Source organism: Sus scrofa, chromosome X (genome assembly GCF_000003025.6).
Source record: "Sus scrofa isolate TJ Tabasco breed Duroc chromosome X, Sscrofa11.1, whole genome shotgun sequence".
Lineage (NCBI taxonomy): Eukaryota > Metazoa > Chordata > Mammalia > Artiodactyla > Suidae > Sus > Sus scrofa.
The window spans coordinates 55,018,678-55,042,380 of record NC_010461.5 but is presented as its reverse complement, the minus strand read 5'-3'; positions in this window follow the sequence as shown (position 1 = coordinate 55,042,380).

Below are 23,703 nucleotides of genomic sequence, written 5' to 3'. Positions count from 1 at the left end.
GCATAAGTGAAATGCCCTTGCTGTGACCTTGAACTCTGGCAAGGCCAACTTCCCTTATGGTGCTGGGACTGATGACAGCTGAGTGGCAAGAGGACACAGAGAGACGGGGTCATGTCAAATTGGGCATGGCCAGGATACCCCAGTCGCCTGCCAGGACAGCTGCCTCCCCCTCCTCATGCAGACAGCTGGCAACACCCTTGTCAAGTGAGAGGGCTCGGCTGCTCTCCTCCTCAGCCAGCCAGGAATACTCATGCCAGCTGACAGGACACAGTCATTCCCTGCTACCTCAGACAGATCCCCACATCACCCCTGCCAATAGATGGAATATAGCCACCTCCTCCTGCTTCTATTAGACACCAGGGGATACCTCCAGCAGCCATACGCAGACATACATAACATTGGTGAGTTGTGTGCAGAGCTGTGAGAAACACGCAGGGCTCCCAGGAAACCTGGGAGGCTGTGGTACAAGATACCAGCTTCCCTGGGGCTTGAGCACTGATGAATATCAGTCCCACCAAGCCCACACGCTGGGCCCTCACTGTGGCCACTGTAGCCAGTACAGGGAGGAGGCTGCCTGAATGTGTATGAATAATCTCGACCCTTCCATGGCCCAGCCTACTCCTCTAATTTGGGCTGCAGGCCCATGTATACCTACCCGCATCCCCACATACCCTCACTTCCATACAAGCTCAATATACAAGTTGTCATGCCAAGTCTGGGTAAGTCCCTCAGCTGGGCCCTGGCATAAGAGAAAGGAATCAAAGAATCCCTCCACCCTAACAGAGCTCACAGGCTGGGGAAGACACTCCAGGTGATAAATCCAATGGGAACTTGGTTTCGACTGCAAGAACTATTTTATGTGGAAGAAGCAAGCTGACGTTCTGGCCTTCAGCAGCCTTGCCAAGACCCCACCAAGGGGACTGTGTCCAGTTATGGACCTCGTACCCAGGGGTCACAGACCAGGCTCTGGAAGATCAGTCAGAGCTGAAGAGACTATTTGGCCTGAAGCAAAGTAGACTCAGGGGAACTTGAACTCTGAATTCAGACCTCTTAAGGACTGTCACAGGGAAGATGAAATGTGTGGCCCCAGGAGACAAAGCGAGGATCCACTGATGGAAGCCACAGAGAGAACAATTTCAGATGAAACATCTAACAAATGGTTATGCTGAGATAAAACAGGATGCCATTAGAGGAAGTGAGCTTCCCATTACTGGAGGTACAAAAGCAGCGTTTAGGTGATCATTGCGCAGGATGCTACAGAAGAGACTCAAGCTCTGGGTGGGGGCTCAGACTAGAAGGCTGCTAAGGGTACTTCCAACCTCGAGAGTCCATAATTCTGGGATTCAAGAGGGGTAGGGTTAAAATCAAGGTCACACAAAAAGTTAGTGATACTCAGAGGACTAAACCCAGGATCACTCACTCCCCACCTTGGATTCCCTTACTCCTCAGAAATTTCCTCGGAGGATCCAGAAGGTCCTCTCCCCACCTCATATCCTGGGTGGCCTGACACCCTGTGTCTTCCTTCCCAGCTCCGGCCTGGGCTCAGCTGATGGATGAGTACCTCTGGCTCTGGCTCCAGCTCCACAGATGGATGCTCTCAGACCAGCTGGCTGAAAGGAAATCCACATTTGACCTGGAGCCAGATGTAGAGCAAAAGGAAGTGGGGAAATGGGAGATCCAGAGGCTGGAGGGGGACCAGAACCCGGGGGCCAGTCTGGGACCCACGAATCTCACCAACCCCTCAATGCCTAGGTGTTGCTGAGTGATGCAGTGAGAGCCTTCTGGAGCAGGGGCATTGGAAAATCCCATAGGCAACTCTCAGGGCCCCACAGACCATCAATAGAAATTCCAAAGACACGCGGAAACTTCCTCATTCATTTCAAGCTTCCCTGATCCTCCCCCTGGATACCCCTGGGCCTTTCCTCCCTGAACAGAACCCCACAATCCAGCCCTTTCCCTCTGCCTTCATCTTGCCAAACACAGAATACTTCTGACTGTTCTACCCATCAGGACATGGCAGGGCAACTTGTTAAACCGGGAAATGACTTCTGTGGGAGAGGTCTTTCTTTTCTTAAGAACATTGCTCTGCACTGCCCCCCCACTCAGTCTATCCACTCATGAAACTCTTCATGTTTCAAAAATTAAAAAAAAACAGAGGTTTTGGGGGTTGGAGAGTAGAAAGGGCTTGGTCAAGGTGAACCAATGACAGAATGGAACACTGACCACCAGTCTCTGGGTCCGTGGATATTTTCCCACCATCGCTTCAGCATGTTCAGGTTGACAAACTACTTTCTGTGGTCTCCTGGGTCCTTTGCAATTTGATGAGGTAAGCATGATTACCCTCATTTTAAGAAAAAGGAAACCAAAGCCAAGAGACTCTCGGTGACTTTCCAGCTAACTTTCATGAACAACCAATAATGTAACACATGTTAATTGTGGGGGAGGAGGTAATCGGGTTGATGCCTTAGAAAAGTGACCCTAGGGAGTTCCCTTTGTGGCCTATTAGTTAACAAACCCGACTAGGATCCATGAGGTTGTGGGTTCGATCCCTGGCCTCACTCAGTGGGTTAAGGATCCGGCATTGCTGTGAGCTGTGGTGTAGGTTGCAGACACAGCTCAGATCCTGCGTTGCTGTGGCTGTGGTGTAGGCCAGCAGCTGTAGCTCCGATTCAACCCCTAGCCTGAGAACCTCCATGTGCCGTGGGTGCAGCCCTAAAAAGCAGGAAAAAAGGAAGAAAAATGACCCTAATGATAGACTTTTGGGCCCCGTTTCAAGCCCATGAGGGAGATATTCTATAGATAAACACCATTCTATAGATAAAAGCCTAAGAATCATTGGAGGAATTAACAAATACATGTTTCTGTGTGCACATATGCATTCTTGGGCTCTATTCTAAATGATTCTGATTCCACAGCCTTTAGTTAGGCCCAAAAACCTTTATTTTTAAAAGACACCTCATAAGAATCTAACACACTGCCAGGTTGGAAGCAGCAGCTTTAGAAGAGCCTCACATTCTAAGGGTGGGGTTGAAAATCTCTGGAGGACACATGCTTGCATGGCTTTAAACTGCACTCCTGGTACTAATATGAGACAAAAGGTGTGTATGGATATTGGGCAGCTAACAGCAGTTGGGCACTATTTCCTCTTCTCTATCAGAACCAACACGTGGGAGGCTGGGCTACAGAGGTTGAATCTTGCTTAGTCTAAGACTATTTGACTAGCTTGGAAAGCTTTAAAAAAAAATGCTAGTAATCAGGAGAGTTCCCGTCGTGGCTCAGTGATAAGGAAACTTACTAGGATCCATGAGGATGAGGGTTCAATCCCTGGCCTTTCTCAGTGGGTTAAGGATCTAGCGTTGCCCTGAGCTATGGTGAAGGTCGCAGACATGGCTCCAATCTGGTTTTGCTGTGACTGTGACGTAGGCTGGGAGCTACAGCTCCAGTTCCACCCCTAGCCTGGGAAACTCCATGTGCTGCAAGTATAGCCCTAAAAAGAAAAAAAGATACTATTGTAATCAGGCCCCACCTCCAGAGATTAAATTGATGTGGGAGTGCAGTTTGGACACTGGTCATTTTTCAAAGCACCACAGGAAATTCTCCTGTGTAGCTAAAGTTGAGAATACTCCTCTTGGGAAATCGTGGTGATGTCAATCTCTTTATCATGTGGTTGGATTCCACTTGGGCATGTGACACAATTCTGGCTAATGAGAGGCATGCATAGAAAGCTGCTGAGGGATTCTGGACAAGGCTGCTTTGTTTTGTTTTGTTTTGTTTTTGGTGGTGCCTGTGGCATGTGGAAGTTCCAAGACCAGGGATTGAACCTCACCACAGCAATGACCCGAGCCACTGCTGTGACAATTCAGAATCCTTAAATTTCTACACCACAAGGGAACTCCTTGTTTTTAAAAGGGGACCTAAGAGAAAGTTTTTGTGTCTTCCAGTCTGGATTTTGTTCAATTGGAGTGTGATAATCAGAGCTGCCACAACCACCTTATGACCATGAGGGGGCAGAGCTAAAGACAAAAGACAAGGGCTAAGAATGGTGGCACTGAAAAATAGGAAGATTTGTAATTCTTGATTCTGAATAAGCCAAGCACTAAAGCACACACCTTTAAGACTTCCCTTGTGAGATAGTAAATGTGCTTATTATATAAGCCATTTTGAGTGTTTATTCTGTTACTTGCAGCAAAATGCTACCCACATTTAATGGAAGAGGAAACTGAAAATCAGAGAGGTTCAGTTACAAACCAAGATCACAGAGCTAGTTAATGGCATCGCCAAGATGAAGGCTATACCCTTTACTACTATCAAATACACATACACACACAAGTACACACACCCCAGCCCCCAAAACCTAGATGGTGTAGTGTAGTGGAAAAAGCATTGAGCTATGAGAGGAGGCCTGGGGTGGAGAGAGGAAGATAGAGGCCACTTAATGGTGATTATCAGGTCAAGCATCCTGTGGGTGTCCCCTGCTTCCCAGCAGGGGGGTGGCAGCTGGTGCCTGCTTTGGCTCCCTCAACCATTAATTAAAACTTGACAAGAAGATTAATACACAGGGGACAGTTTTAATTAGAGACTCCTGGAATGTTAGAGCTGGCATGGCCTTAAGAGACCAGGTATGCTGGTCTCCTTATTGTATAAAGGGGGAAACTGAGGCCCAGAGAGAGGACTGGCCTAGGGTTCCTCAGGGAGTCTGTGGCTCAGGAGTCTGGGTGCCCTCTATGGCTCTCTGGCCAAGGCTCTTTCTTGTGCCCCTGGGATGCCTTGCATATGGGATAGCTTTAATTAACTTATTATACCATTCAATTTGTCACTGATTCTCAGGGCCCCAGCAAAGGCCTACAACTAAAGCTCCCTTTTGTGCAAACTCTGCCTGGCCCCAGGGGGCTGATGGGATAAGGACAATCGTTGAGGAACCCAAGGCAGCTGAGTTTGACCACTACTTCCCAGGGTTCGGCCTGGCCAGGGCTCCGCGCCTGGGAATGATCAACCCTGAGACATTTCATGTTCTCCTTTTTCACAGGAGAGGTAGAAATATCATGAATGAGTTACCCAAACCCCTCAATTTGCCAAGTGCTGTCTATTATCTCATTGAGATGCACATCAACCATGAGCATTCAGATTTTCTTCTTTTTCTGGAGTTCCCCTTGTGGCTCAGTGGTAATGAACCTAACTAGGATCCATGAGGACACAGGTTTGATCCCTGGCCTCGATCAGTGGGTAAAGGATCTGGCGTGGCCATGAGCTGTGGTGTAGGTTGAAGATGCGGCTCAGATCTGGTGTTGCTGCGGCTGTGGCTGTGGTGTAGGCTGGCAGCTATAGCTCTGATTCGACCACTAGCCTGGGAACTTCTGTATGCCGCAGGTGTGGCCCCCCAAAAAATTTTTCTTCTTTTTAAAAATACTTCTATTTCTTTTTTCAAGGAAACATGTTCATTGTAAGAAAATTCACACCATGCCTAAGAGTATATGGCAAAAAGTTAAATTCTCCTTGTCTTCTCTCTCCCCAATGCAACCACTGTTGGCAGTTTTCCATCTATCTCTAGACTTCACACACATACACACACCAGTGCATGCATGTGTTGCAGTCCCTCCCCCACCCCATTGCCACAATCTGCCCTACCTTGAAAGAAAGTCCAGGGCACAGCAGGAAAATGTCATGGCAGGATCCTCCTCAGAAGCCTCCTGGAGATTGATTGCCTCTCCCTCACACAGGCATCAAATCAGGGCCCCCAGGTAGCCCCAGTGGTGCCTGGTGCCAATTTGTTTTATTATGTTTTGTTTACTTTTTTTGGGCCACACCTGTGGCACATGGAAGTTCCCAGGCTAGAGGTCTAATCGGAGCTACAGCCGCTGGCCTACACCACAGCCACAGCAATTCGGGATCCAAGCCGCGTCTGTGACCTACACCACAGCTCATGGCAACACCGGATCCTTAACCCACTGAGCAAGGCCAAGGATCAAAACCACAACCTCATTGTTCCTAGTCAGATTCGTTAACCACTGAACCACAACAGGAACTCCTCTGATGCCAATTTGAAAAAGATGGCCCTCAGGGTAGACAGTTTAGAAATGAGTGCTCTCTTCTGAGGGCAAATTCTCCGCATCAGGACACACAGCTTTGCAGGAAGAGCAGGAGCCCAGTAGTGGCTCTGTCTTCATGGCCCAAAGGTCCCTCATCTCTGCCTCTTTCTCTCCACAGTCACTGTCACTGTCCTAAGTCAGGCTCCCACCATCCCTCCTTGGGATTCCAGTTGCCCCAGCCTTCTCTCTAGTGTTCCTGCCTCGCATCTACCCTTCCGAGTCCCTTCCTCACTGCTGCCAGACAGATTGTTGTCTTAGGCAAAGAAAATTATGTCCCTCCTAGGCTAAGCCCCTCAGTTATTGCCTTTGGCCTCAGGATCAAGGCCAGGCTCAAGGGTGGCACTTAAGGACCATCACATATCAGCTCAGCACCAGCTGGGTTGGGTATGAATCCTGGCTGTGCCACTTACCAGCTGATGACCTTGGGCATTCCATATACCTCCCTGTGCCTCAGCTTCCTTATCTGGAAAATGGGGATGCTGATGATAATAACAGTATCTACCTCATGAATTGTAGGGGGGAGTAAATGAGGTAATTCAGATAACAGAGCTCTGGACAGTTCCTATGAACTGAGGTCCCAACAACACAAGAGCACTTGTTGCTCGGGCATCAAAGGGGCCTCAGCCTGAGCAGGTCTCAGTTGCAGTTCCATGCAAGTCAGAAAACAGAGCTGGAGGTGGAGGGAGGGAATGAAGGTACTGTGAGAGAGGCTGAACACGGCCTCATTTTCAGGAGCTGAGAGGAAGATCTGAACTTGCCTAGGCAGTTCACTGAGGTTATAGAACTATAATCACGGGCTCCCAAGGTTCCTTCAGCCCCTGAACTGGGTCCTGGAAGGCTGGAATGCCAGGAGCATCGTGGTACCTCCTCAGCTTCAATTTTCTCACCTGCAAAATGAGGGTTCAAATTACTTCATGAAGTAGCTGTGAGATTCAGGAAATAATGCACTGAACTCCCAAGTACACCACCTGGGGCATCACATATACTCAAGAAACTTTTGGAGGAGTTCCCATCGTGGTTCAGAGGTTAACGAAACTTGCTAGCATCCATGAGGACTCGGGTTTGATCCCTGGCCTTGCTCATTGAAGTGAGTTGCAGTGTAGGTCATAGACACAGCCTGGATCTGGCATTGCCGTGGCTGTGGTATAGGCCAGCAGCTACAGCTCTGATTCGACCCCTAGCCTGGGAACCTCCATATGCCGTGAGTGCAGCCCTAAAAAGACAAAAAGAAAGAAAAGAAACCATTGGAAAGAGGAGAAAAGAGAAGGGTGCACACACTAAAACCAGAGCAAAGGGCCAAATGCTACCTGTCAATCCACCAGCTCTGCAGGGGGTCACAAGATAGGACAAACTTCAGGTTCTGCAGGAGAGCGGCTGGGTTTTTGTTGGAGCCAGGATAGTAGGGGAGAAGGAGGTTTGGCTATACCCCAGTGTACATCAGGCATCAGAATAAGAGCAGCCAGTCTCTTCACATCTCTGAACCTCAGTCCCCTTACTTGTAAAGTGGGGATAGTATCACCAGACCCACAGGTGAAGCTGCAATAAGCTAATGAACCAAAAAGCACATGATACAGCATGTGGGTTTATCATCTACAAAGAAGCAGGGGTTTTTTTGGCCATACCCATGGCATATGGATTGAATTTGAGTAGCAGCTATGACCTACACCACGGCTGTGGCAACACCAGATCCTTAACCCACTACACCACAGCGGGAACTCATGGTAGAAGCAATTTAGAATCAAGGTTCAGAGCACTGGCTTTGGAGTGAGACTGATCAAGATAAAAGTCTAGGTCTCTCCTTCCTAAGTATCTAGGAAGCCAGTCACTTTTTTCCTTGGTCTCAGTTTCCTTAGCTGTAAAACGGGAAGGAATAATAACAGTACTTACTTGATAGGATTTGTGTGGAAATTCAATGAGATCATTTCAATACATTTCCCAACCCATACAAACATCTACTATTTTTTTGTGTGGTTTTTTTTAACATTTTACATTTTTTTAATTACTCAAATGAATTGATCACATCTGTAGTTGTATAATGATCATAACAATCTGATTTCACAGGATTTCCATCCCACAGCCCAAGCACATCCCTCCACCGACCCCCCAAACTGACTCCTCTGGAGACCATAAGTTTTTCAATGTCTGTGAGTCAGCATCTGTTCTGCAAAGAAGTTCAGTCTGTCCTTTTTTCAGATTCCACATGTCAGTGAAAGCATTTGATGTTGGTGTCTCGTTGTATGGCTGACTTCACTTAGCATGATAGTTTCTAGGTCCATCCATGTTGCTAAGAATGCTGGTATTTCATTCTTTTTACTGGCTGAGTAATATTCCATTGTGTATATGTACCACATCTTCTTGATCCACTCCTTTGTCGATGGACGTTTAGGTTGTTTCCATGTCTTGGCTATTGTAAATAGTGCTGCAATGAACATTGGAGTACATGTGTCTTTGTGAGTCGTGGTTTTCTCTGGATAGATGCCCAGGATTGGGATGGCTGGATCAAATGGTAGTTCTATGTTTAGTTTTCTGAGGCATCTCCATACTGTTTTCCACAGTGGTTGCACCCATTTACAATCCCACCAACAGTGGAATAGGGCTCCTTTTTCTCTACACCCTCTCCAGCACTTATTGTTTGTAGACTTTTTGCTGATGGCCATTCTGGCTGGTGTAAGGTGGTATAAAATAGTGGTTTTGATTTGCATTTCTAATAATGAGTGATGTTGAACACCTTTTCATGTGTTTTTTGGCCATCTGTATGTCTTCTTTGGAGAACTATCTGTTTAGATCTTCTGCCCATTTTTTAATGGGATTGTTTGTGTTTTTGGTATGGAGCTGCAGAAGGTGTTCATAAATTTTGGAGATCAATCCCTTGTCAACTGATTCATTTGCAAAGATGTTCTCCCATTCTGTGGGTTGTCTTTTTGTTTTGTTTAGGGTTTCCTTTGCTGTGAATTATGTATTGTTTTTCAATATAACACTAGTCCTCAAGGACTAAACCCAGGTCTTCAACTTCTAAATTTCTTTCCCCAGATGCATACAAATGTGTGCAGGCATTTAACCCCAGGGCCTGCATACATCTGGTGGTCGATAAATCCTTTTTAGCGAAGAAATCCTTAGCTCTCATGGACTGTCAAACTTGGAGGGACTGTTGAAAATTGATTATTTTAGCCACCTCATTATACAGTTGGGAAAACTGAGGCTCAGTGACAGGCCTCAAACAAAACATATGTGTCACAGCTCAATCCAGAACCAAGGCCTCCTGATCAGAAGTCAACACCCCATGCCCACCAAGGTAGCTTATTCTCTGGAGTTATTTCTCAGTGGGAGAAATGTTCCTCAAAGGCAGGAGGACACCTTCTATGGCTTCCCCAGAATCCTGTCAGCCGAGGATCTTTTCATCTCGCTTCGCTGGCCTTGCCCTAGGCCACACCTAGCTGGCGGCCTATCCCTGCCTTAGCCTGCCTTCTCTCTGCTTTGAGCTCTTAGGCAGCCTAGGCTGGGTGGTCCATAATTGCTTCCTGTCCTCCCAGGCTCTGTTTGTTTGCTCTGTGGCCGCTTCCTCACACCCCAGCACACCGGAGGTGCTGACCAGCAGTGCAGGACTCCTGGGGCCGGGCCCCCAGCCTGCTCTCAGATGTTAGGCCAGCCCTCCCTGGACCCACTACCTGGAGCCCAGGAACCCAGCAAGCTCTGGAGACACCCTCCCTCAGCACTTCCCCCAGCTTCTGCCACCCGCCCCCACCCCCAGCAGCTGGTCCTGCCCCCAGCTGGGGGAGAAGCCAAAAAAGTCAACAGGTGGCAGTCCAGCATAAAGCCCTGGTAGGACTTGGGCTGAAAAGGACCAAGTCCCCTATCCTCTTGTCCCCTTCCACTTACCAGGTGGGACCCAGGCAGTCAGTCCAAATGACACCACCTCACATCTAGACTTTGAAACTCTGTTGAGGTTGGAATGTGTTGGGGGAGGAGATGGGGGGAGGGTTACTAAGTTTGTTCCTGAAGGTCTTTGAGTCTAGGATGAAACAACTCAATGCAGTGGAACAATAGACCTGGGCTTCAGACCTGCCACTCACTATATGATGTTAAAGCAAGTTATTTAGGAGTTCCCGTCATGGTACAATGGAAATGAATCCAACTAGGAACCGTGAGGTTGTGGGTTCAATCCCTGGCCTCGCTCAGTGGATTAAGGATCTGGCATTGCCGTGAGCTGTGGTGTAGGTCGCAGATGTGGCTTGCATCTGGCGTGGCTGTGGCTGTGGTGTAGGCCAGCAGCTGTAGCTCCGATTGGACCCCTAGCCTGGGAACCTCCACGTGCCTCGGGTGTGGCCCTAAAAAGACAAAAAAAAAAAAAAAGTAACGTATTTAAATTGTCTTAGCTTCCATTTTCTCCTCTGGAAATGGGACTCATACACTCGGCCCCCTCCCCCCAGGGTTGTTGTGAGGTTGATAGGAGCTGCACTGCCATACTGCCTGGTAGGTGGGGTGGATGGGCAGGGTGACCAACCGTCCTGGTTTACCTGGAACTGAGGAGTTTCTCGGGATGTAGGACTTCAGTGCTAAAATCTTCATAGTCCTGAGCAAACTGGGATGAGCTGGTCACCCTAAGAGTAGGTGTGAATATTTGTTCCTGTAAGCAGCCCTTTGAAGACCCTCTCATTTCTCCATATAACTTTACAGCATTCCATGTACCTCGGTCTGAAAGGTCTCTTCTCCCAAATCTGCCCCTGATACTTCTTCAGGAAGCCTCCCAGACTCACATCATTCAGCGGCTTCTTCTACATCCCCTTCCTCAATGTTTGTGCCCCACAGTCTCTCTTGCACTATCAGGCCTTTTCTCCTTCAGCCCCTCTGCCACCGAACCCCACTCTCTCTCCCCTGGACTGTGATACCAGCCTATCTTCCAAGCGCCCTGCATCCCATCTCATCTCCTGCCCACGCCATACACCTTCAACTAATTGATCTCTTTTCCACTTGGTCCAGTCCCACAGCCCCACCTATAGCACCACATACATGTGCCATATACCATACACATCATGGAACACCCACACTCTTTCTGAATCTCAGTAAGAGGTTCACTTTGATTTAGGAAATTTCTGACAGTGGGCTAAGACCTAAGAATAGGTGAGGCTGGGGCGGGCGGAGTCTGATAAATTTTTCCTCTGAGGGTAGGGATTTTAAAGGTAGAAAAATCACAAAGAGTGGGGTGTTGTCTGGACCCAAAGGCATGGCTGAAATGATCGCTAATGGGTTCTTGCATCTCCTGCCCTGCTTCCAAGGCCCCTGAGGTTGTTCCCCTCCTCAAACCTCAAATCCTCTGTCCTTGAGGCCTAGGCAGGCCAGGCCAGGAGAAACAGAACTGAATTCCACTTAGTTGGCCCCAGCTCTGTAGATACTGCAGGGAAGTGTGTGCATTGTGTGTGTGTGTGCGTGTGCGTGTGTGTATGGTAGGGGAAGTTGTTGGTAAGTGGGCAAGGCCAGATGAGCAGTCCCCTGTGGCCTGTTCCTTTTTTCCAGCTAGGGAGACTGTGCCGCTGAGGGGCTCAGAAGGCAGGGGCATGAGCATGGAAAGGACACTGCCGTCTCCTTGGGGCCCCTGGCCGCCAGCTCACACTGCCCCTCCTCAGCCCCCGAGGAAAGCACTGTCAGCAGAATTCCTCACGTCCTGCTGTTGGGGCCATGTTTATCCAGTTCAGCAAACCTCCCCAGAAGTGTCTTGTGGCAGCCTCAGAAACACAGACTTAAGAGCAGGCCAGAGAGCCTGAGAGAGGGAGGCCTGAGGGAGAGACTGAGAAAGAGAGACAGAGAGGAGTGAAGCTCAGAGATGGAGGGTGAGAGGCAGAGGGTTAAGAGGACGCCCTTCTGGGGCAGCGAGATGGTGATGCAGCAAGAGGGAGACGGGGGAGGAGACAGGACTCCTGGGGGCTGAGATGGGAAACCAGACTACAAGGAAGAACAGGGGCTGTGAGAGAGAAAGACGATGACAAAACCAAGACAGCAATAGACAGAAACAGAGCCAGGCAGAGAGAAAAAAGAAAAAGGAGCAGAAGGGAGAGGAAATCAAGGAAATGAGAGCAGGAGGAGTGGTGGGGAGACACAAACAGGGAACAGGGCTGGGGTGGTCAGAGGGCTGGGCAGGGAGGGACGAACCGGAGGTGGCGGGGTGGGCTGCAGTGCCCCCTTCATGCATAGACACATGGCCAGCCCAGCCCCAGCCGGGGCTGTTTGCAGAAGGAAGCCAGCTCTGTGGTCAGGGCGCCCCAGGCCCGGCGGCAGCCGCCCCCTGCACTTAATGAGATTCTTGTTCGGAGCTGCGGGAGATGGGGCCGGGCTGCGGAGGCCCCGTAGAGCCTCTGCTCTCACCCGAAGGGGGCCTGGGGCCCCGGCGGCTGAAGGGGCTGTGCAGGAAGGCGACCAGACAAAGCCTGGCCTCGAGGCTATCAGGCCTCAGGATAGAGGGGATGGCAATGGCAGAGAGAGGCCTTGCAGCCTGTGTAGAGCCATGGGGGGAGGGGGGAGGCCAAAGGGGAAGAGGCCCAGAGCTGGTCAACAGGCAGAAGGTCCAGGGTCTAATCTTGGCTCGGTCCCCTACCCTTGTCTGCGTGACCTTGGGCAAGTGCCCTCCTTTCTCTCGGGACTTCAGTTTTCCCATTTGCCTCCATGAAGGGCCAACTTGGGCAGGTGGGAACCATGGAGAAGCAGAGTATGTGCCCTGGCTAAGAGGACAGCTGCTACTCGGCTCCAGCTGTCGCCTTGTGAGAATGTGGGCCCCGTGTTACTAGATCTTCAGATTTTTTTCGAAGTTATAAATCTGGATTTTTATGTAAAAATCTCCTGAATTTTAAATGATGGCAGCTAATGTCTCCTCAATGTAGGCACTGTGTGGGCCAAAGAAAACACTCTGAGGGTCTTAAGTGGCCCAGAGGTACCCGTTTATGGCAGTCTCGAAGGCCCACAGCAGCTGTGACAATCGTCACATCTGTGGTTCCACCACCATCCTGAGTAGAGTCCAAACCTCACCCAAATCTCATGCCCTTGGAGAATGGCCAGAATGTACCACCAGTAGGAGGCTGCCTTGCCCTGGCATTGGGTGGGTGGGGGCTAGGCTTCCGGATGACCCAAGAAGCTAGGCTTCTGGATGACCTGTTCACTGGCCAGTGATACTGCTTCCAAAGCCTCCACCTCTCTCTACCTCAGTTGTGCACTTCAAGGCCTTCCTTTGAGAAAACAACCTGCCTGTACCTGAACCAAGGACCAGGCTAGTATGCAAAGCCATAACTGATCTATCATTGGCCCTAGGGACCAGGCTGAAGAGAAGCAGCGCCCTGGCGCCAGATCTGTTCTTACTCTGCCACTCTGACTCCAGAGCCCAGGCTTGGTAAGCACCACCCTGGCATGGGATTGGAGAAGGTGGAGGGAAGGAACACTGAGGGGAGGAAGAGGGTGGAGCATCCTGATATGTGTGGCCCCAGCCCTTCCCACTCCACAGCCCTGGAAGCCCAGCCAAGCATGATAAGGGTTAATTGGATACCTCCAGCTGGAATCATAGAATCATAGGGCTGGAACGGACCTTGGAGGTCATCTGTCAGGGGAAGAGGAGAGATTTTAATTACTCAGTTCAGCTGCGTTAGAAGCACCCCCACCCCCCACCCTCAGCCCAGGTTGTTTATCGAATAGGAGGAGAGACTGGGAAGAAACTGCTAGGCTGGGAGCCACTGAAGGGTAGGGTCTGGCCACTTGTGTGACTTGGGTCACATTTCTGTCAGTGCAACCCCCACCCCCAGCAGTGCTTCACTGTGGGGTCACCACACAGCCCTTGGCTGAATAATTGACTAACAGGCAGGACTAATAGTACCAGGAAAGTCTGAGTGACAAGACCCTAAGCCAAGAAGCAAATGACCAGGGTTCTAGGACTGGCTCCACTCAAGGTCATACGACTAGGAAGAAGCTGCATTGAGCAATTTCCCATGATACCTCTTTTCTCGGGATTAGGGCAGGAACTTCAAGAGCAGCCAAGAAGGAGGGGCCAGCCGCCTCAGTCCCTTACTTTAGCAGACTCTGAGCCTCTCCAGGCTTTCTGGTCCAGCCAAATGCTTTCTAGTCTTCTAAGCTCTCTTCACAGTGTGATCTTAAACAAGAAAGCTTCCCCTCGCGAGTCTCTGGACAGAACCAGAAAAAAGTTCCTTACAGCAGGAAGGCTTAATGTCAGACACCAGGAAGAACTTCCTAAAGATAGAACCCCACAGAAGCAGAAATCCAGGTGGACTCTGGAATCTCCTTCCCTTAACCGGAAGCCCAGCAGAGGATGAAGAAGTAACATTCAGAACTGGGCAAAGGCTCTGACTTTTCCACTTGTATCCCTCAGCCTAGAGATCAGCATTGGTGGGTCAGGAGAGCGCCCCAGATTGGGGCGGGGGAATCAATTCACCTCATTTCCTATCTACTAGTCTGGAGCTAATGGCACTAGGAACGTTCCCAGCCCAGCCCTGAGGCTGCTGATCAGAGGTGGAAGCTCAGGGTCACCATAGCCTCTTTCTCCCCATAAGCTGTCCAAGAAACCAGCTGAGGCAGACAGAGCCAGCCTATTGTCTGTCTTTGCTACAGAGAAGCCCAGAAATCAATGGTGGCCTCTTGGCCCAGAGTCCAAAATGGGGCTAGGCTGGAAGATAGAGAAGGCAATGGCAGCCATGACCATAGACACAGTGTGGATGGGGGTGGGGGTGAGGGGATGGAAGTGGGGGATGGGGGAACCACATATCTCAATCCCAAGGCAGAGGGGAGTGAGAAAGACACAGAGCTCCCTTGGGAACTCTCAATATCACTTTAAAGGGTGTTCATAGTTACCTTGTTCTCTGCTTTAAAAGTCCTGAGGGCTTAATAACACTTTTAAGTGGCATCTTCTGTGGGGAAGTTCCCATTGGCTGTAGGCCCAGTCTGGCCTGTGTCATTTCCATCCCAATTCCTTTCCCACAGCCAAGAGGTGCATTTATTCCAGCCCAGGAGTCAAAGCACAGACACTCTGGAAGTTCCCCTTAATATCTATCCTCCATCCTTCCTGCTATAAGTACCCATTCTCTTTCCTTTTGCCCTGCCCTCCCAAATGGAAATGAAGTCCTCTTTGGTTGCTGAATGGACAAACTCAAATTAGAAAACCTTCTGTAAGGAGGTCATTCCAGTACCCTGCCACCTGTCATTCCACCATTTCAATCCCCAGTACATTCCCTCCTGAGAACTGGCCCCAGATGTGAGGACTAAAGGAAGGGCCTAGGACAAGTCGAGCTGAAGCTCCATTCCTAAGGATCACAGAGCGAAGGGAAAGGAGGGAGGAGTGGACCTGGGTGGCCTTTGGGCTAAGTCAGATAATAAACCTAAGCCACCTGCCGTTTGAGCCCAGAGTATAAATCGCTAATTGGTTTGGGACTTGCACATCCGCTAATGAATTTCTCTCTATTTCCAGAAGATCTCTCTGGAGCCGCCTCACTGGCAGGGGGCCAGGCAGGGAGTTCCTGGGGCTGGGGGCAGCTCTTTGCAGCCTCCAGCCCTGCAGTGCCTATCCACCAGCCCCTTTTGGCCCTTCCCGGCCCCTGTCCTCCATGCCTCCGGCCCGGTTGGAAAGTTCAGAGGGAGAGGGGAGAAGCAGGGATCAATGGCAGTCTGTGCTCCAGGGACACCAGACAAGGGCTCCCAACCTCTGCTCTCTCTTTTCCCTGCATCACCCCAACCCCCAGCAGCTTTCTAAGTCTCTCTGAGAGGCTTGCAGGAGCAATGGATAGAGCACTGGCTATGGGGTGAGGTCAAGCTAACTAGGCTCCATCCCAGCTCCGCCTTCTGCCTCCTGCATGGCTTTAAGGGAATAACACAACCTCTCTGGACTTTGTTTAACCAGCTATGAAATGGAGACCATTATGTCTGCTTCAAGGGCTGGTTTGAGGATTAAATAAAATCATGTAAGAGAAGCGCCTACCCTAATGCCTGGCATATAATTGGTGCTCAATTCATGAACCTTATCTCCTTCTTCTTCTCTAATATCCTCCAGAGAGAGGGGCCAGCTAATCTAGGTCTCCAAGAAAATTATTAAAGATGGACGCAGAATGAAGTTGGGTGAGAAATGAAAATCTTCCTGACTAGGCCTGTCACCCTACCCTATCAGATTTAGCTGTTAACATCAGCAGTTCCTGCTGCCACCCGCCTGGACTTCAGAAGGGGCTATGGGTCCCAGAGGTGAAGACTGGATGGACTGACCTCTCTCCTTCCAGTGCATCCTGTAGCCTAACGACTACAGGCACAGCCCTCCGGGCAACATCTGGGTACACAGGGGCTGCTTAGGAAAGGCTCCAGGTAGCTGCTGCTGGGGTAGAGGTCCTCCAGCGTCAGAATGCAGATGGCCACAGCTGTGGGATCTGGGCTGTAGCTCTGCCAGCTCGCTCTGCCCATGCCCCTCCCTGTCTTGTACCCTGTGGTCTGCACAGACTCAAACAGCCAACATGAAGCTGCACCCCTGCTATGACATATGCAGAGGACAAGTAGAGATGCTATAGGAACTGTAAGCTGAAGTCCCCAGGGGAGTTTGCATTTTGGCAGAGGACAGGCCAAAGAAGTCTTAATTGAAGGACGGTATATGTTCTGGGTGGGACAATGACTTGGCAAATCGAGACCTCCCCATTGGACCTTGAGCCAGCCACTCCCTCTTCATGAGCTCAGCTCCAGGCTTCTGTGCAGGTGTGTCTGGTGGTGAGGCTGGAGGAGGAGCAGGGATGGGGGCTCCCCACCTAGGCCTCAAGCTGTGCAGCTGATGTGGCTAAAAATGTTTTCAAACCTTTGACTTAGAATAACCTCTTCGGGTTCCTTTCTGCTCTGACACTCTAAGAATTTGACGAGCTTAGGGCCTTACCAGGAAGCTCATCTACTTCTATAACCTCTGTATCCTCTGATTCTGTTCACCCATTATCTCCAGAAAAGCTAGAACAGTATAACTGATCTTCACATCCCACCCAGTAACATGGAAGAGATGGGCAGTGTGGACTAACCCTTTCTCCCCTTCTGGCCTCAGTCACCAATCTGTACAATGGCAAGAATTGGATTCAATGTTTTCTGAAGGCATTCCTGTGACTGCTTTCCTCCTGCAAGCAAGAAAAGGGCCAGCCTCAAGGACTGGCAGGAGCCCCATATTAGATGCTGGCTCTGTCTTTATAAAGCTAAATTGAGTAGTTGGTTCTGAGCCAGAATAAGGTGAGCCCAGTTCTGCCCAACGCCCATCTCTGGCGGACCAGCCTCCCCTCCCTGTGACTCTCTCAAAAGGTGCCAAAGTCAAATGCTCACATTTTCCAGGATGTTGACAGATGCAACCCAGGCCCACAGAGGGCTCTGTGTAGCAACAGAGCCCAACCTAGCTCTACTCTGGCAAGAGGTCCCACCAAGCCAGGGCCACATAGGAGCCTGCCTGGGCCTTAGCCCCAGGGAGAAGTAGTCTGCTAGAGAAAAGGGCCAAGGACCCCAAAATCAAGGAGGTCAGAGGAGGAGTTTCCACTCCTCCACAGCAAACATCCACTTACATTCACAGAGACTTCAAGATAAGCAGACCTGAAAGGGGATATCTCCTACAGTCCCCCATAGTACCATGATATGGCTGAAGAAACTAATGCCAGAGATAGGGGAAGGGACTTGCTTAGGCCTCCTGACATCCCTGCAATAATAGTACCGATGTTCTTGGGGGACTTCCCATGGCTTATGTCCTGGCATGCACATTGAATACCCACATGCTCAGCGAGGCCCCCCAAAAGGGCCATGAAATAGATTCTATGCTTATCCCCATTTTACAGATGGAGAAGCTAGAGCTCAGAAAGGAACTGATCAACTCAAAACCAAGCAGCCTGGAAGTGGCAAAATCTGGCTTTGAACTTGGGGTTGTCTGCCACCTGCTTTACATACCTAGCCATTGTTGTTGTGGGAATTCTCCTGGATTTATTGCCACCTCTACCCCTGCCAGGCCATGGACCTACTGATGTACCAGGTACCAACAGGAGCCTGGCAGGACCTCAAAGTTCTCCAAGTTCAGGTCCCTCCCTTCAGGGTGAAGTAAGGGGCAGTGCAAAGACTCTTTAACAGAAATGTTTATGGTTTAATGATATATGGGAAACTCAAGGTACAAAACAGAATGGCACATGAAAAGATGCTCAACATCAGGGAAATGCAAATCGAAACCACAATGAGATATCACCTCACACCTGTGAGGATGGCCATTATAACAACAACAACAATAACAAGAGAAAATAACAAATTTTCATGAGGGTGTGGAGAAATTGGGACATTTGTGCACTGTTGGTGGGAATGTAAAATAGTGCAGCTGTTGTAGAAAGCTGTCTGGCATTTCCTCAAAATATTAAGAACAGGAGTTCCCACTGTGGCACAGTGGTTTAAGAATCTGACTGCCGTAGCTCTGGTCACTGTGGAGGCATGGGTTTGATACTCAGCCTGACACAGTAGGTTAAAGTATCTGGCATTGCATCTGAGGCTCAGATTCAATCCCTGGCCAGGGAACTTCTATATGCCATGGGTACAGCCATAATGTTTTTTTAATTTTGCTTAAATTAAAAATAAAAGTAACAAATGATCCAGTAATTCTACTTCTAGTTATTTATCCAAAAGAATTGAAATTAAGATATTGAAGAACTATTTGCACCCCTATGTTCCTAGCATTATTACTCACAATGGCCAAGACATGCATATATATGTATCAACAGATAAACAAAAAAAGAAAATGCAGTATATACACAAAATGGAATAATACTCAGCCTTGAAAAAGAAGGAAATCTTGCCATTTACAACAACATGGATGAACCTAGAGGACATTAGGCTAAGTGAAATAAGCCAGGCACAGAAAGACAAATGCTATATGATTCCAGTTATATGAGTTATCTAAAACCGTGAAACTCTTGGTGATTGCTAGCGGCTGAGGGGAGAAGGAAATGAAGGTGCTGTTTGATGGCCATAAATTTTCAGTTACTCAAGATGGAAAAGTTCTAGAAATATGCTATATAACATAATGAACATGCTAACAATACTGCACACATAGAAATTTCTAAAGAGGGTACATCTTATGTGTGGGGTTTTTTTCCATAGCTAAAAAAAAAAAAATGGTTTGTATGAAAACAGGAGTTTGTGTGTGTGTGTGTGTGCAGAGTAAAAAAAGACTGGACAGGAAGTTAACAGTGGTCCTCCCTAGTTAGTGGAATTATAGGTGATGTTGGCAATACTCTCTTTGGTTTTCAATTTTTCTACAATGCCTACTTTTCTCACCCTCCTCTCCTTCCTCAAAATGAGAAAGACAAAAAGAAACAAACCAACCAAGAAAATCGGCAGATGCTTTGGAGCTTGACACATGGAGGTCAAGAACATGCCTCTACTAGCCTTGAGACTATGGACAAGCACCCCGGCTCTCTGAGTCTCAACTGCCTGCCCTCTGGGATGAGTGTTGTGAGATCACATTTCCTAGTCTTTGCTGTAGATCCAACTTATCTTTTATTTTGATCCCTCAAGGGGGATCAAGAACAAAGGTGGAGAAACTGGCATCCTTATCCCCAGACAAAGCCACCAGGATGTGAGCAAACGCTGGTGTGGCCCTCGGTCTCCAACAGAACTGCTTTCACTTGCCAAGTGTAAGGGGAGGATGTGGCTGGGACTTCTTTGTGGTCTCAGTCTATCAACATGGGAAGTGAGAGCTCTGTGAGCAGGTCTACCCATGTGCGGTGGAGCTGGGGTTGGGGATGATCTTGGAGTGGGCAAAGCCTTCCCGCCCCCATGGGGCTCGCCCTCTGGGCCACAACGGCCCCTCCTGAGAACAGGACCAGCACCCTGCAGGAGTGGAAGTGGGAGGGGAGTGGAAGAAAAAGGAAGAGAGGAGAGGGGAGGGGAGGGAGGAGGAGAGGAGGGTGGGCCCTCGGGATGAGGTAGGGAGGAGGAAGCACAGAGCATATGAGAAAGGGCCTGCTTAGGGAAACCCTCACTTCTGCTTCAACCTGCCAACCAGGCAAGACTCCCTGTCATCTTTGTTGCCAGGCTCCAGGTCCCTGGTTCACAGGGCGGCGGCTGTACACTCTCTGCCTGTCCCCACTCCAGTAGCACGGCAGGATGACAAGGCTCTGTTAGCCCTCCCCAAGCCCCACCACCTCCCTTTACCTTCTGATGGAGCTTCCAATTGCTAGAGCAGGGGGCAAGACTGTGCCCAACAGTGACCAGGCCTCCAGGCTGTCTAGGTGCCACACAGCCACAGCCCCACCCCTACCCAGCAACCCTCCAAACGCCTCTAAGTAGACCGGAGGGCCTCCACCGGTTGGAGCCTCCCTCTGCTCAGGACCAAGCAGTTCTTCTGCGAAGCTTTCTTCCATCCCCCACTCTCACACATCCAGTTGTGTTTTCCCTCAGAGACTGAGAATCTAACTTCTTAGCCTTCTCTACAGAAAAAAGAACAATTCTCTGCCTGTGCGTTTCTGAAAGTTGAGGGATCTCATTTTCTCTTGCCTTTCCTTAGCAAATTCTAGAGCATTAGAGCTAGAAGAGATTGTTAAATCCAACTCCCTGACCACAACCTTCCCCAGACAACTCCATTGTACAGAAAGACCTACCGAGGCCCCAAAAGGGGAAAGGCCCAACCCCAGATTTGAAGCCAAGTGGTGTTAGAGCTGGGCCCAGACACAGAGCTTCCAAGTCAGGACACTTTCCTCAGCCCAGGTGGCTACAGCAGCCCTGGAACTTCCTTTCTAGCACATTCTCACCGCCCCCTCCGAAGCAGCAGTGGCCTGGGACAAACCAGGATCTCCTCCTGGCTGACAAAGTCAGGGCCTCTGGGGTGATGACCCCATCTCGTTTATTTCCCGCTCCCCCTCCACCGCCCCGCGAGGGGCTCAGTCCTGCCCAACACAGGCTTGCTCCTCCCAGTCCTGCACCCGGCACCCTGGTGGGGAGGCTGCAGAAGGAAAACTGAGTTGCTCTCTGCCTCAGGTTTCCAGTGGCACTCACACTAGCCCTCTCTCTCTAGCTCACCGAGTCTTGCAGGCTCTCCCACACCCTCTCCATCTCCGTCTCTCAGTCTGTCTCTCTCACATGCAATATCTTTCCCTCCCAAATCTTGCCCTCATCCTCTTCTGTTGCTCAGTCTCCTTGTCTCTGTCTGTTTCTCACACACGCTGCTACTCTCTCCCAATTCTCAGTCCCTCCACCTCTCCATATCTCTTACACTGTTTCCCTTTCTCCCACTTTCCCAGTCTCTCTCAGTTGCTGGAGGTTCCTCTCTCGATGTCTAGATCAGGCACCTTCTCTGCGTTTCCTTCTGTCTGCATCACTGGATGAGGGCCGAGGATGACCGTTGCCTCGCCCCTCCCCGGAGTGGGCAGAGGCACCTGTAATAGGTGTGGGTGATGCTTTCAGAGCCCAAGACTGTTGCAGGGGGCCAAGTTGAGCATGGACAAATTGAAGGCCGGCAACACTAGGCCTGGCTCTGCTTGGGAAACCCCAATGCCAGTACCTTCCTGAGTCAAACCCCGGGAAACAGCAGCCCAATTAAACCCCAAAACCAGCTGGGATGAAGGAACAGGCCTGGCACCCAGTTGGTCCTGTGGGTCTGTGTGTTGGTGCCCACTTTACAACTGGCCGAGTGCTCTGATAGCCTCTGAGTTGATCATCACTGCAAACCTCTGGGGAGCAGAGCAAGAGACTTTTCTGCTTGCTCCATAGACAAGACCCCTGAGTTCCCAGAAGTCAAAGGACTTGGCCCAAGACAAACAGCCAATGACAGATCTAGAGCAAAGATTAAAACTGCCGAGCAAAGATCCACGGCTCTGGATGTCTCACCCCAACGCCACTCCCGGAACCCTGAGTGTGCTAGCAGAGTGAACAGGCACTATCTAATGCAAAGGCTCTTTCAATAAACACTGAGGCCCCACTTTGAGCAAGAACCCAGGGAAATGCAAAGGAAGACATGAATAAACTAATATCTGGCAAGAGCTTGATTGTTTCTGAAGTACTCTCTCATTTGCCACCTTACTAATAACCAAGGTAAGTGGTGATTAAACAAATGCCTACTGTGGGCTAAGAACTAGATGGCAGAGAAAAGCTTAAGAGCCGAGTCAACCACCATCCGAGTCTCTCCAGGGCTATGTGTGCCAGGCCCCTTTGGCAGCGGGGCACCCAAGCAGCCCAGGCCCTCTACCACTGGCAAGGTTGGTGTTGGCCATGGATGGGGCCACAGGGCCAGCTCAGGCTGCACTCACAGGGCAAATCTTGGTCTATCTCAAGCAGGCAGAGCCCAGTGGCATTTCCAGGACCCAGACCAGAGGAATTGGTCTTTGCACTCTAATCTGAAATGCTAAACCAAGCCCAGACTGGCCAAGAGCTGACAGAGGAGCTTCTGTGGGAGAAGAGCTTAGGTCTCCTCACTGAGAGCTGTGCCAGGGAGGGGAGGGCCCAGCATGGCCCAGAGACCCTCTGGACTTGCTTCCTCGCCCATCCTCAAACTCTGGTTTATGGAAGAACAGTCACCTACTTACTGTTTCTCTCTCTGCTGACCATAATGTCAGCTCCCAGGAAGGCAGGGGTTTTTGCATTTTGGTTGTTGTTCCATCCCCAGTGCCTGCAACAGTGGCTGGCACATAGCATGTATTCAACAAATTGTGGTATAATTATTGAATGAATAAATGATTATTGAGTGAACAAATGAATGAATGCTGTACCCCATAACTGGGGTGGGGAGGGTTTCATAGCCTAAGATTCGCCCACCTCCTTCTCCTGGGCAGAACAGGAGAGGGCAGCCCTTCTGCAGAGTTCAGACTCTGCCCAGCCCAAAGTACCTGGTCCAGACCCCCCTAAGACCTCATCTTCTCCTGAGGGCTCGGCCAGGCCTAAGAGGTAATGAACAAGGGGCTTCCCACATGTTCCCACAGAGCACAGTCAATAGCATATCTTGTCCTAACTCATAGACTTGTAAGATGTCTGGCAGAGCCCATTCCAAAGTTTGGGAGACTGAGGTCCACGGAGAAGACTAAAGCAGCAGATCAAGGTCACTCAAGCTCAGGCCAGGGCTCCTGACTCATGGACAGGGCTCTGGGAAGGGTCAGGGAAGAGAAGGGGAAATCAGGAAGAGGAATGCCCTCAGGACTCCCCATCCTTGGTTCCCATATCGAACCCACCATCTTTGGCATAGTCACCACCCTCTATTTCATACCCATATCACCCTTCTCCCTTCTTTAGGAGCTGGCATAGGGGCCACAGTGACTGTGAATAGGAACCTCCATTTTGCTGGGCCCCAGGCTTGGCCCACTCTTGTCCCAGCCCTAGCTATATCCCCACCGTCCCCCACCCCTCCTCAGATGGAAACTCAATCTCCACTCACACTTGCTCTCTTTATATCTCTCCCCTCAGTTTTATGGGGCGGCTGTGGCAAGAAAGAATGGGGAGGTGCTGTGGCTCAGAGACTATCCTTTATTAGCTCTCTCTTCCAGGGAAATGAGGGGCTGCAGCTGGCCGGCGATATGGGTGGGGTGAGCTGGCCTCTGGCTGCTGGGAAGACTGCACATCTGGGGGCGGGGGACTGGCAGGGAGGCTGAGATGAATTACCTGTGTGTGCTAGGAG